At 35.1% G+C, this 9,544-nt stretch overlaps 1 pseudogene; it reads left to right on the top strand.

Annotated features, from left to right (window-relative positions):
- The first annotated feature begins 494 nt into the window (after positions 1–494).
- On the top strand, positions 495–8,990 carry LOC143637771 (tripartite motif-containing protein 51-like; annotated as a pseudogene).
- The last annotated feature ends 554 nt before the right edge of the window (positions 8,991–9,544 follow it).

Genomic DNA, 9,544 nt, shown 5'->3' with positions numbered 1-9,544 from the left:
ACTTTTAAAGAGCTGGGCTCTTTCTAGTGAACTTCTCATACTTCATTGGCCCAAGTAGACTTTCCCCAATAAACCTGCTTTCATTTTCCTTTTATTGAAAAGATGAATGGAAACAATTATAATTGTATGTAGGCCCCTTATGACCCAAGTCCTACACCCACAGCCAGATGATTAATATTCAAATTTCTATTATGGTGGGAGCAGAAACTCAGTATGGCCGGAATATGAGTTATCTAGTCAAAATTATGCCTGACATAATGCTGAAGGCTCTCCTTGTGCATCAGTTCTTTTGTGTTATAGAATAGAGTTTGTACTACTTTAATGACCATTTTTTAAGAAAATTAAAATGTAGTTATTACTCCCCAGGTATGGGTCTGAGGAACCATTTTGCCTAATCAGGCTCAGAAATAACATGTTGCTGCTTCTTCTTCTTCTTCTTCTTCTTCTTCTTCTTCTTCTTCTTCTTCTTCTTCTTCTTCTTCTACTTCAAAAATATGGATTCCAGAATCAAGCAAGCCTTCAGGAAGAAAATCATCTGCCCTATCTGCATAAAGTACTTTATAGATCCAGTCACCTTAGCCTGTGGGCAGAGCTTTTGTAGGCCCTGTATCTACCTTGGCTGGCATGATCTCTCAGTTCTTGTTACCTTCTCTGTATGCAAGCAGATGGTACAGAAGAAAGACTTTAAAACAAATGTTTGTGTGAAGAAACTGGCAGCCCTGGCCAGAAAAAAAAACAGTCTTTGGCAATTTCTGAGCTTGGAGTAACACATGCGTGAGGCTCATAAGGAGATGAAGAAGAATTTGTGTGAATAAGACAAGAACTTTCTCTGTTTGCTCTGCTCTAAATCCCAGGAGCATGAAGCTCACAGACATGGCCAATTGAAAGTGCTTCTGAGGAGCACAGGGAAAGTGATTCCTCTGAAGATCCATTCTTAAAAGATCAAAGAAATCAACATGGGTGTGTTTTCTTGGGGGAACAGATGACTCTATGTTTCCCATTCAGAATGCCTTCTGGGTTCCAAGTCTCAGGCTTCCCATATTTGACAAACGTCTGAAAGGAACAAAGAAAACATAATGACCCTAGTATTTTCAATGAGGTTAATTTATCTCTCATTTCTGATTTCTTCCCTATGTGAAGGTCTGAATGTTACACTATTATTTTTGCTGCTTCTCTAACTTATGGTTCTTGTACAGAATTATCTGCTGAAGAAAATGCAATGTTTATGGAAAAAATATTGTGAAAGTCACAGAAATCTGGCCATGGAGATATTGACAATGGACTCATGGGAGGTTAGTGCTATACTTCTGCCTTCAACATAAACTTAGGGGTCCTATATGCAATATTTAAAGTAGGAAATAGATCTGAAACTCTAGTGTTCTCTAGGAATGAACAAGAAAGGGGAGGAGTCAATAGTAAAAGTATTTCCTCAGTTTCTAGTTATAAAAGTTTGGCCCTTAGATAGGGTTTCTATTTGAGACACAGATACTATCAAAATCACTCTGCTTTACTACATGTAAAGGTACACTTAGTACTTACACAACAGGTATAAAAAACTAGGCCATTTCAAAATGTCATATGTGCTGGGATGATGTAAATGGCAGGCAAAAGTGGCATTTGGTAGTTACTGAAAATTCAAATGTAGCTTCCAAAGCAGATTAAGCTGACTGCTAGTGAAAAATAAGTGGTGATAAATGGGTGCAAAATTTCAGAGAGAGGGATAAATGGTTCAAATATAAGAACAGTCTGAAATTACTCCAAAGAATTAATATTTAACAACATAATATAAAGTATGGAGGGGAAATATGAATAGTAAAGCAGCTTTGTGTTTGAGTAGAAGATTACAAATTTGATAATAATTTTTAAATAACTAATTTTCTTTGTGGATGTTTATCCTGAGTGTCTTATAATTTAAATTAAAATTAATTTAAAAATTGTTTCATGATAACTCTATTACAAATAATAAGCTAAATAACATGCAGAAAACAAGGCTGCAAAAATCTCTTATTGGAAAGGTTAAGATACAAATCAGAAAGGAAAATGACCGTCATGTAAATAAGTAAAGTTCTTGATATATTAGAGCATGATAACATTTTTTAGACTAATTAAGCAGGAAAGGTGAAAATGAGTAAAAGAGCACAGACTGCAAATTAGGTTTAAATTTTAAATAGTTGGTTGCAAAATTTTTAACTAAAAAAATACTTTAAGATTAAGTTCTGAAGAGGAACATAGCCATAGAATGTCATCCCAGAGAGAAGCACATGATAAATAATTGCACTGGTATATTGGGAGGGAGGTTACTGAAGTTATGGTGAAGTTGATGTCATAGATTGGAATGACTTTTGAAGAGAATTTAAGAAAATGGTCTCAGAAAGATAATAAGATCAGGTGCTAAATGGCACTTCAGTATTACAGTTAGCTGGATGAAGTGCTTGGAGATGACTATTGTACTCTGAAGTTACAGTATGTAGGTGTAAGTGACTTGGCTTAAACTCAAGAAGAGTGAATGGATTTCAATCTATTCGTTGTAGTCTAAAGTCCTTAAGTATGAAATGGGTTATGTTTCCTCACATATGGGTTGGAAAGGATAAAACAAAATTTTTTTTGTGTGTGGATTATTTTAGAAAACTCTTTATTATGAATTAAGTGAATTTAACCTGTTGATTAAAACTGTTGGCCATGATGAAGAGAAAAGGACATGGTAGTGCAGTCTTGTAATCTCAGCTGATTGGGAGGCTAAGGCAGAAAGATTACAAGTTTGAGTCTAGCCTCATAAAATTAATTAGAAAGAAAAAAACGAGCCATGAGTATTTGTAAAAAAGGAACGGAATAAAAGTTTGTGGATTCTGAAAGTTTGACAAGATGAAGGCTTAAATATGATTGTTAATAATACAAATAAGAATCTGGGAGTTTATTTTATTTTTTGTTTGTCCTTTTAAAATACACATGACAGTAGAATGTACTTTGACCTATTATTAATACTTAGATTTTAACTTATTCTGATTAGAATCCCATTCTTGTGATAGTACATGATGTGGAATTCCAATGGTTGTATATTGATATATAAACATAGGAAAATGAAGTCCTAGAATTAGGGAGTTTCGACAGGATTTAGAGGGATAGGTTCATATTTTGATGAATTTAATTTTACTGCAGAACTAAATAAATTTAAGAAGAGAAGCAATCAGAGTTGAATATGGGAAGATGCCTCCATTTTACTATGAGGAAGAATGGCATCATTCAGACAGGATGCAGAAAGAGAGAAAAGACATTTTTGAGCAGCTCAAAGAGAGTATAACCAGAATGATTCATATGACAGAGATCTCAAGAGGACCTGAATGAAATATGCCACAGACAAGATGTGGAGTCATTCAAGGTAACTACTGATACATGGGGATATAGGACAGGCATGTATAGCTATTGCATTTTACAACTGAAATCCACTTCCCTTGTTGCTTCAAGTTTGGTTGGACAAACATATCTCTCCACAACTGTAATTACTTTGCTACGAGGTCACTTCTTCCATGAAATTCTAAAAATAAGGATCCCTCCTATGTTATCTGTAAGTAACAAAAATGTATGTAATGATTAATGGATAGTCCCCTTCTGAAAATCAATGACATATTTGGGACTTTTAGAAATTCACCAAGTTGTAAGCTGCACATGGGTATTCTTGTTTTTTTTTTATTTTTATTTTTTTATTGGTTATTCAAAACATTACAAAGATTTCAGAATCACATCGGTTACACATCCACATTTTTACATAATACCATAATAGTAACTGTTGTATTCTGCTACGTTTCCTATCCTCTACTATCCCCCCTCCCCTCCCCTCCCATCTTCTCTCTCTACCCCATCTACTGTAATTCATTTCTCTCCTTATTTTTTTCCCATTCCCCTCACAAACTCTTATATGTAATTTTGTATAACAATGAGGGTCTCCTTCCATTTCCAAGCATTTTCCCTTTTCTCTCCCTTTCCCTCCCACTTCATGACTCTGCTTAATGTTAATCTTTTCCTCCTGCTCTTCCTCCCTGCTCTGTTCTTGGTTGCTCTCATTATATCAAAGAAGACATTTGGCATTTGTTTTTTATTGATTGGCTAGCTTCACTTAGCATAATCTGCTCTAGTGCCATCCATTTCCCTGCAAATTCCATGATTTTGTCATTTCTTAGTGCTGCGTAGTACTCCATTGTGTATAAATGCCACATTTTTTTATCCATTCATCTATTGAGGGGCATCAGGGTTGGTTCCACAGTCTAGCTATTGTGAATTGTGCTGCTATGAACATCGAAGTGGCAGTATCCCTGTAGTACGCTCTTTTGAGGTCTTCAGGGAATAGTCCGAGAAGGGCAATAGCTGGGTCAAATGGTGGTTCCATTCCCAGCTTTCCCAGGAATCTCCATACTGCTTTCCATATTGGCCTCACCATTTTGCAGTCCCATCAGCAATGTATAAGAGTACCCTTTTCCCCATATCCTCGCCAGCACTTGTTATTGTTCGACTTCACAATGGCTGCCAATCTTACTGGAGTTAGATGGTATCTTAGGGTGGTTTTGATTTGCATTTCTCTGACTGCTAGAGATGGTGAGCATTTTTTCATGTACTTGTTGATTGATTGTATGTCCTCTTCTGAGAAGTGTCTGTTCAGGTCTTTGGCCCATTTGTTGATTGGGTTATTTGCTTTCTTATTGTTTAATTTTTTGAGTTCTTTGTATACTCTGGATATTAGGGCTCTATCTGAAGTGTGAGGAGTAAAAATTTGTTCCCATGATGTAGGCTCCCTATTTACCTCTCTTATTGTTTCTCTTGCTGAGAAAAAAAATTTTAGTTTAAGTAAGTCCCATTTGTTGATTCTTGTTTTTAACTCTTGTGCTATGGGTGTCCTATTAAGGAATTTGGAGCCCGACCCCACAATATGTAGATCGGAGCCAACCTTTTCATCTATCAGACGCATAGTCTCTGATTTGATATCAAGGTCCTTGATCCATTATGAGTTAACTTTTGTGCATGGTGAGAGGAGGGGATTCAGTTTCATTTTATTGCATATGGATTTCCAGTTTTCCCAGCACCATTTGTTGAAGATGCTATCCTTCCTCCATTGCATGCTTTTAGCCCCTTTATCGAATATAAGATAGTTGTAATTTTGTGGATTGGTTTCTGTGTCCTCTATTCTATACCATTGGTCCACCCGCCTGTTTTGGTACCAGTACCATGTTGTTTTTGTTACTATTGCTTTGTAGTACAGTTTGAAATCTGGTATCGCTACACCTCCTGATTCACACTTCCTGCTTAGAATTGCTTTTGCTATTCTGGGTCTTTTATTTTTCCATATGAATTTCATGATTGCTTTATCTATTTCTACAAGAAATGCTGTTGGGATTTTGATTGGCATTGCATTGAACCTATAGAGAACTTTTGGTAATATTGCCATTTTGATGATGTTACTTCTGCCTATCCATGAACAGGGTATATTTTTCCATCTTATTCACAGACATAACAAGATGACGTGATTCAGGAATATAGAGCTTATTGCTACTGCTTTGTGTCTGCTCACCTGAGACACAGGGTCTTTAGACAATTGCTGGGATTTATTTATGGTTGCAGCAGAACCCAGACTCCACAGCATCATCCTCTTCCCCACACACAGAATATTGATGAACCACACTTTACAACGATTCTATAGTGGACTGTGTTCTATTGAGTAGAAAAGAAGTTGGAAATGCACCCTAGGATGGAAGACAGAACTTCTTAGGAACTAGTAGATTCTGGAGCTGATTCAAAAATCTCACACTGTACTTAATGGTAGAGGGATCTTGTAAAAATCACTCAGAATTTTTATTTTTCTTTTCCCAGGTCATTGGAGACACAATGTACAGGTGAATGTTTACATGCCTCCCAACAGATCTTTTTGCAGTTTTTACAGTACTTGTCAGGACTATTACAGCGCATGATTCACTGGAATACTCAGTCCCTCTTGTCATTGATCTACTTTTTTCTTCCCCCACCTAATTTGACATCTCTCTTAGTTCTCATTCTCAGTAATTTTAGGAGTAGCTTCAATTAAAATGTTGCAAAAGAGAAATTATTTCAAAATCCTTTCATTCCTGGTTTTCTTTCCAGTTCTGGAAAGCCTATGCAGATGAAGGAGAAATACTAAGTGTACACCAGGTTGATGAAATCAAACAATTCACAGAGCTAATAGTGGGAACACAGGCTAACAGGAGAGGTAGAGTGCTCCAATGTGTGAAACCTCTAGAGATTTGTTAATTTTGTATGTATAAGTTGAGAGTTTAAAATTATAGTTGAAATAAACTTAAAGCATTAGAACTCTGTGGGTCCTCCAGGCAGCTCAGCTTCAGAAACCAGATATCACTGCTTAGAATTCTTCTGACAGTCTCCCTGTGAAGGAGGCAATAGCCAGTTCTAGTTCTTAGAGACGCTTATGATTGCAGATAGGGAGATTTCAGTGCAGACTGGAAATGGACACCAGATTTTTACTCTTATATATATGCAAGTGAACAGAAAACTAAGCATATTTACAGAATTTGAGGAGTAACAGAAAGTATTAATATGTATTTCAACAGCATTTAAAATATATTTAAATATTTAGGAACTGTGAATAGGAGTTAATTTCAAAAAGTGATGATTTCTGTATTTCCACACCTGTGTGTTACTAGAATTCTTATAAAGGGTTATATCAAGAAAAGTCATGATTTTCTGACTTTACATATGTTCACTGCATCTTCCTTATTGCAGGATTGAATCTATGCAGCTGTATATAGCCCAGCCTCTGAATCCAGAACTCAGTGCAGGGCCCATCACTGGATTAATCCACAGCTCAATTGCTTTCAAGGTAAACATAAGCACTTTGGTAGTATTCTCATATGTATTATTTGTTCTTAGGACCACATGGGTGGTATTTCCCTTTTGTTAAATATCTTACTTATTTTTATAAATAAATAATATGACTGAAAATCCTTGAGTATGTATCTATAGTCAAATTTACACTGTAAAGAGTGAAAAATATGGGGCTGGGGATGTGGCTCAGGTGGTAGTGTGCTCGCCTGGCATGCGTGCAGCCCGGGTTCGATCCTAAGCACCACATACAAACAAAGATGTTGTATCCACTGATAACTAAAAAATAAATATTAAAAAATTCTCTCTCTCTCTCTCTCTCTCTCTCTCTCTCTCTCTCTCTCTCTCTCTCTCCTCTCTCATTCTCTCTTTAAAAAAAGAGTGAAAAATAAAAAAGAAAACTACATAAATATAATCCAGGCTCATATGTCCTGAGGTATATATAAAACAAGCAATATAAAAATTGGTAATTTTAATAAACAGAGCTATACTCAGATTTAAGTTTCATTATTCAATTTCACAAACAAATTTATGCAGTTGTTCAGTATGTTCAGTATTTAAAAAAAAATGGCCCTGGCATTTTAACTTGGGGCCTCCCACATGTTAGGCAAGCACCATACCAGTTAGTCAGATATGCAGCCCGCAGTATTTTTTGTAACAGACTCTCATGAATTTGCCCAAGCTGGCATTGAACTTTTTATCTGCTTATCCCAGTCTTCTGGGATTTCAGACATAAGCCACCTTACTCTGCTAAATTTGAATTGTTAGGAAAAGCTTTGGGGGGTAAATAGTTGAATAGTACTTTATGTTGTATATACCATGGGTATATATGATTTATATGACATAAAATTTTGAATAGCTATAGAAAATCTAAGAAAATAAATCAACTTTATCACCAAGAAAGGAAAATAAAAATAAAAATGATTTTAGTTTGCTCAATATAAATAGCTACATGTTAAATCTCATAAATTCAGGGCAGTGCAGAACATGCAGAAAACTTAGGGATAGTGAAAAGATTTGCATAAATAAATATTAAATTATTCTTTCTAAAATCACAGGATTTGAGGAATAACAGAAAGGATTGAAGTGGATTCCAGCAACATGTACAATATATTTGAATATTTAGGAAATGTGAATGAGAATTAATTTCATAAAGTGATACTTTCTAAAATATATAAATAGATTTTTATACAGTTGCTTATAAAAGCTTACAAGAGAGAAAATCTTCACCTCTGGTCCAAAGAATGACACCTTTTTTTTTTTTTTTGAAATAGGAATTTTTTTTTTCTGATAGTTATTTTTTATGTCTTCAGAGAGTTCAGGACATCCTCTCTGTATCTATTTTGAAACAAAAATAAAATTAAAAAAATTGGTTTCATATTTGACTCAATATTTGATTCTTCACATTGTCAACAAATTTATGAGTCTGTGGTAAGGAATTTATTTGTTCTGTAGAATTACTATTCATGCCCATAATGTATTAGATTTTTACATCCAAAATCATTGTTGCTTTTACAATTTCACATTTCTCAGTAATATTATTTCTGCACAGGAAGACTTTTTTTTAAAGACTTTAACTTCTTATTTTTTACATTCATGTCTGTAATATTTTTCTTACAGTTGCTATTACTTTGTGTCCTGAAAGAGCCAACTGCCGCGTCTTCCTGTAAAGAGAGTTGAGAAGCATGAATGTTGGATGTGATCCACAAGGTGCCTCCTGGATCAATCTAACATCAGAATGCTTTCTTGCGTGGGGTACTCAGACTTTTACCATTGGCAGATATTACTGGGAGGCGAAGTGGGAGACCCTTGAAACTGGGCAACTCTTGGAACTGGGCTTTTGGAGTCTGTAATGATTATTGGAAAAAGAACAGAAATTACAAGATGGATGAGGTGGAGGGGCTCTTAGTTCTTGGATGTGTTAAGGAAGGTTTCTATTGCACTCTCTTTACCACCTCCCCAATTGTACTTCAATATGTACCAAGGCCCATTAGCCAAATAGGAGTATTTCTGGGTTATTAAGTTAGAACTGTGAGCTTTATTAATGTTGCTCAAATTTGCTGATATACAGGATTCATTCCTGTACCTTTTCTCCCTATCTTTAGCTTGTTTTCTGCTGTAGTCACTTCTGACCAGACATAGATAAGGACTATGCCCCAATGTATGGGAAATTCAATATCTAAGGAAGCCCTCCACCTTGGGTCTTATCAAACATGACAAACAGGTTGCATTTTGTTAATTTTACATTCCTTCTAATGTTGTGAAAATCTATTTAATGTGTTATTAATTATGGTGATAATATTAAAAGCCCATATATTCCTAAAATTTATGTTTTTTAAAAATTTATTTATTTGAGGAATATAATTGCCTATGGTACATGAAACAGAATATACTTCCTGGTTTTACTTTATTCCTGAACTGTCACAAATGAAAGAATAGATAAAGTATGATTTAATAAAGTTAAAATTCAACCTAAGAGAACATGTCTTTTTCTCTAACCAAACAAGCATAAACATAAAGACTCAATGGTTGTAAGAACATAATTTTCTCCCTTCTTTTTTATCTAACTTTAATTTACTCATCTTGGTCCATTTTCTGTTGTTTTCAGACAAAATCTGCAACTGAGTAAATTATAAAGAAAAGATTTACTTACCTCACAGTTCTGAAAACAGGTAAGTTCTACGTC

The sequence above is a fragment of the Callospermophilus lateralis genome, unplaced genomic scaffold (assembly GCF_048772815.1).
Source record: "Callospermophilus lateralis isolate mCalLat2 unplaced genomic scaffold, mCalLat2.hap1 Scaffold_660, whole genome shotgun sequence".
NCBI lineage: Eukaryota > Metazoa > Chordata > Mammalia > Rodentia > Sciuridae > Callospermophilus > Callospermophilus lateralis.
The sequence above is the reverse complement of the archived record's forward strand: the minus strand, read 5'-3'. Positions and strand labels throughout refer to the sequence as shown.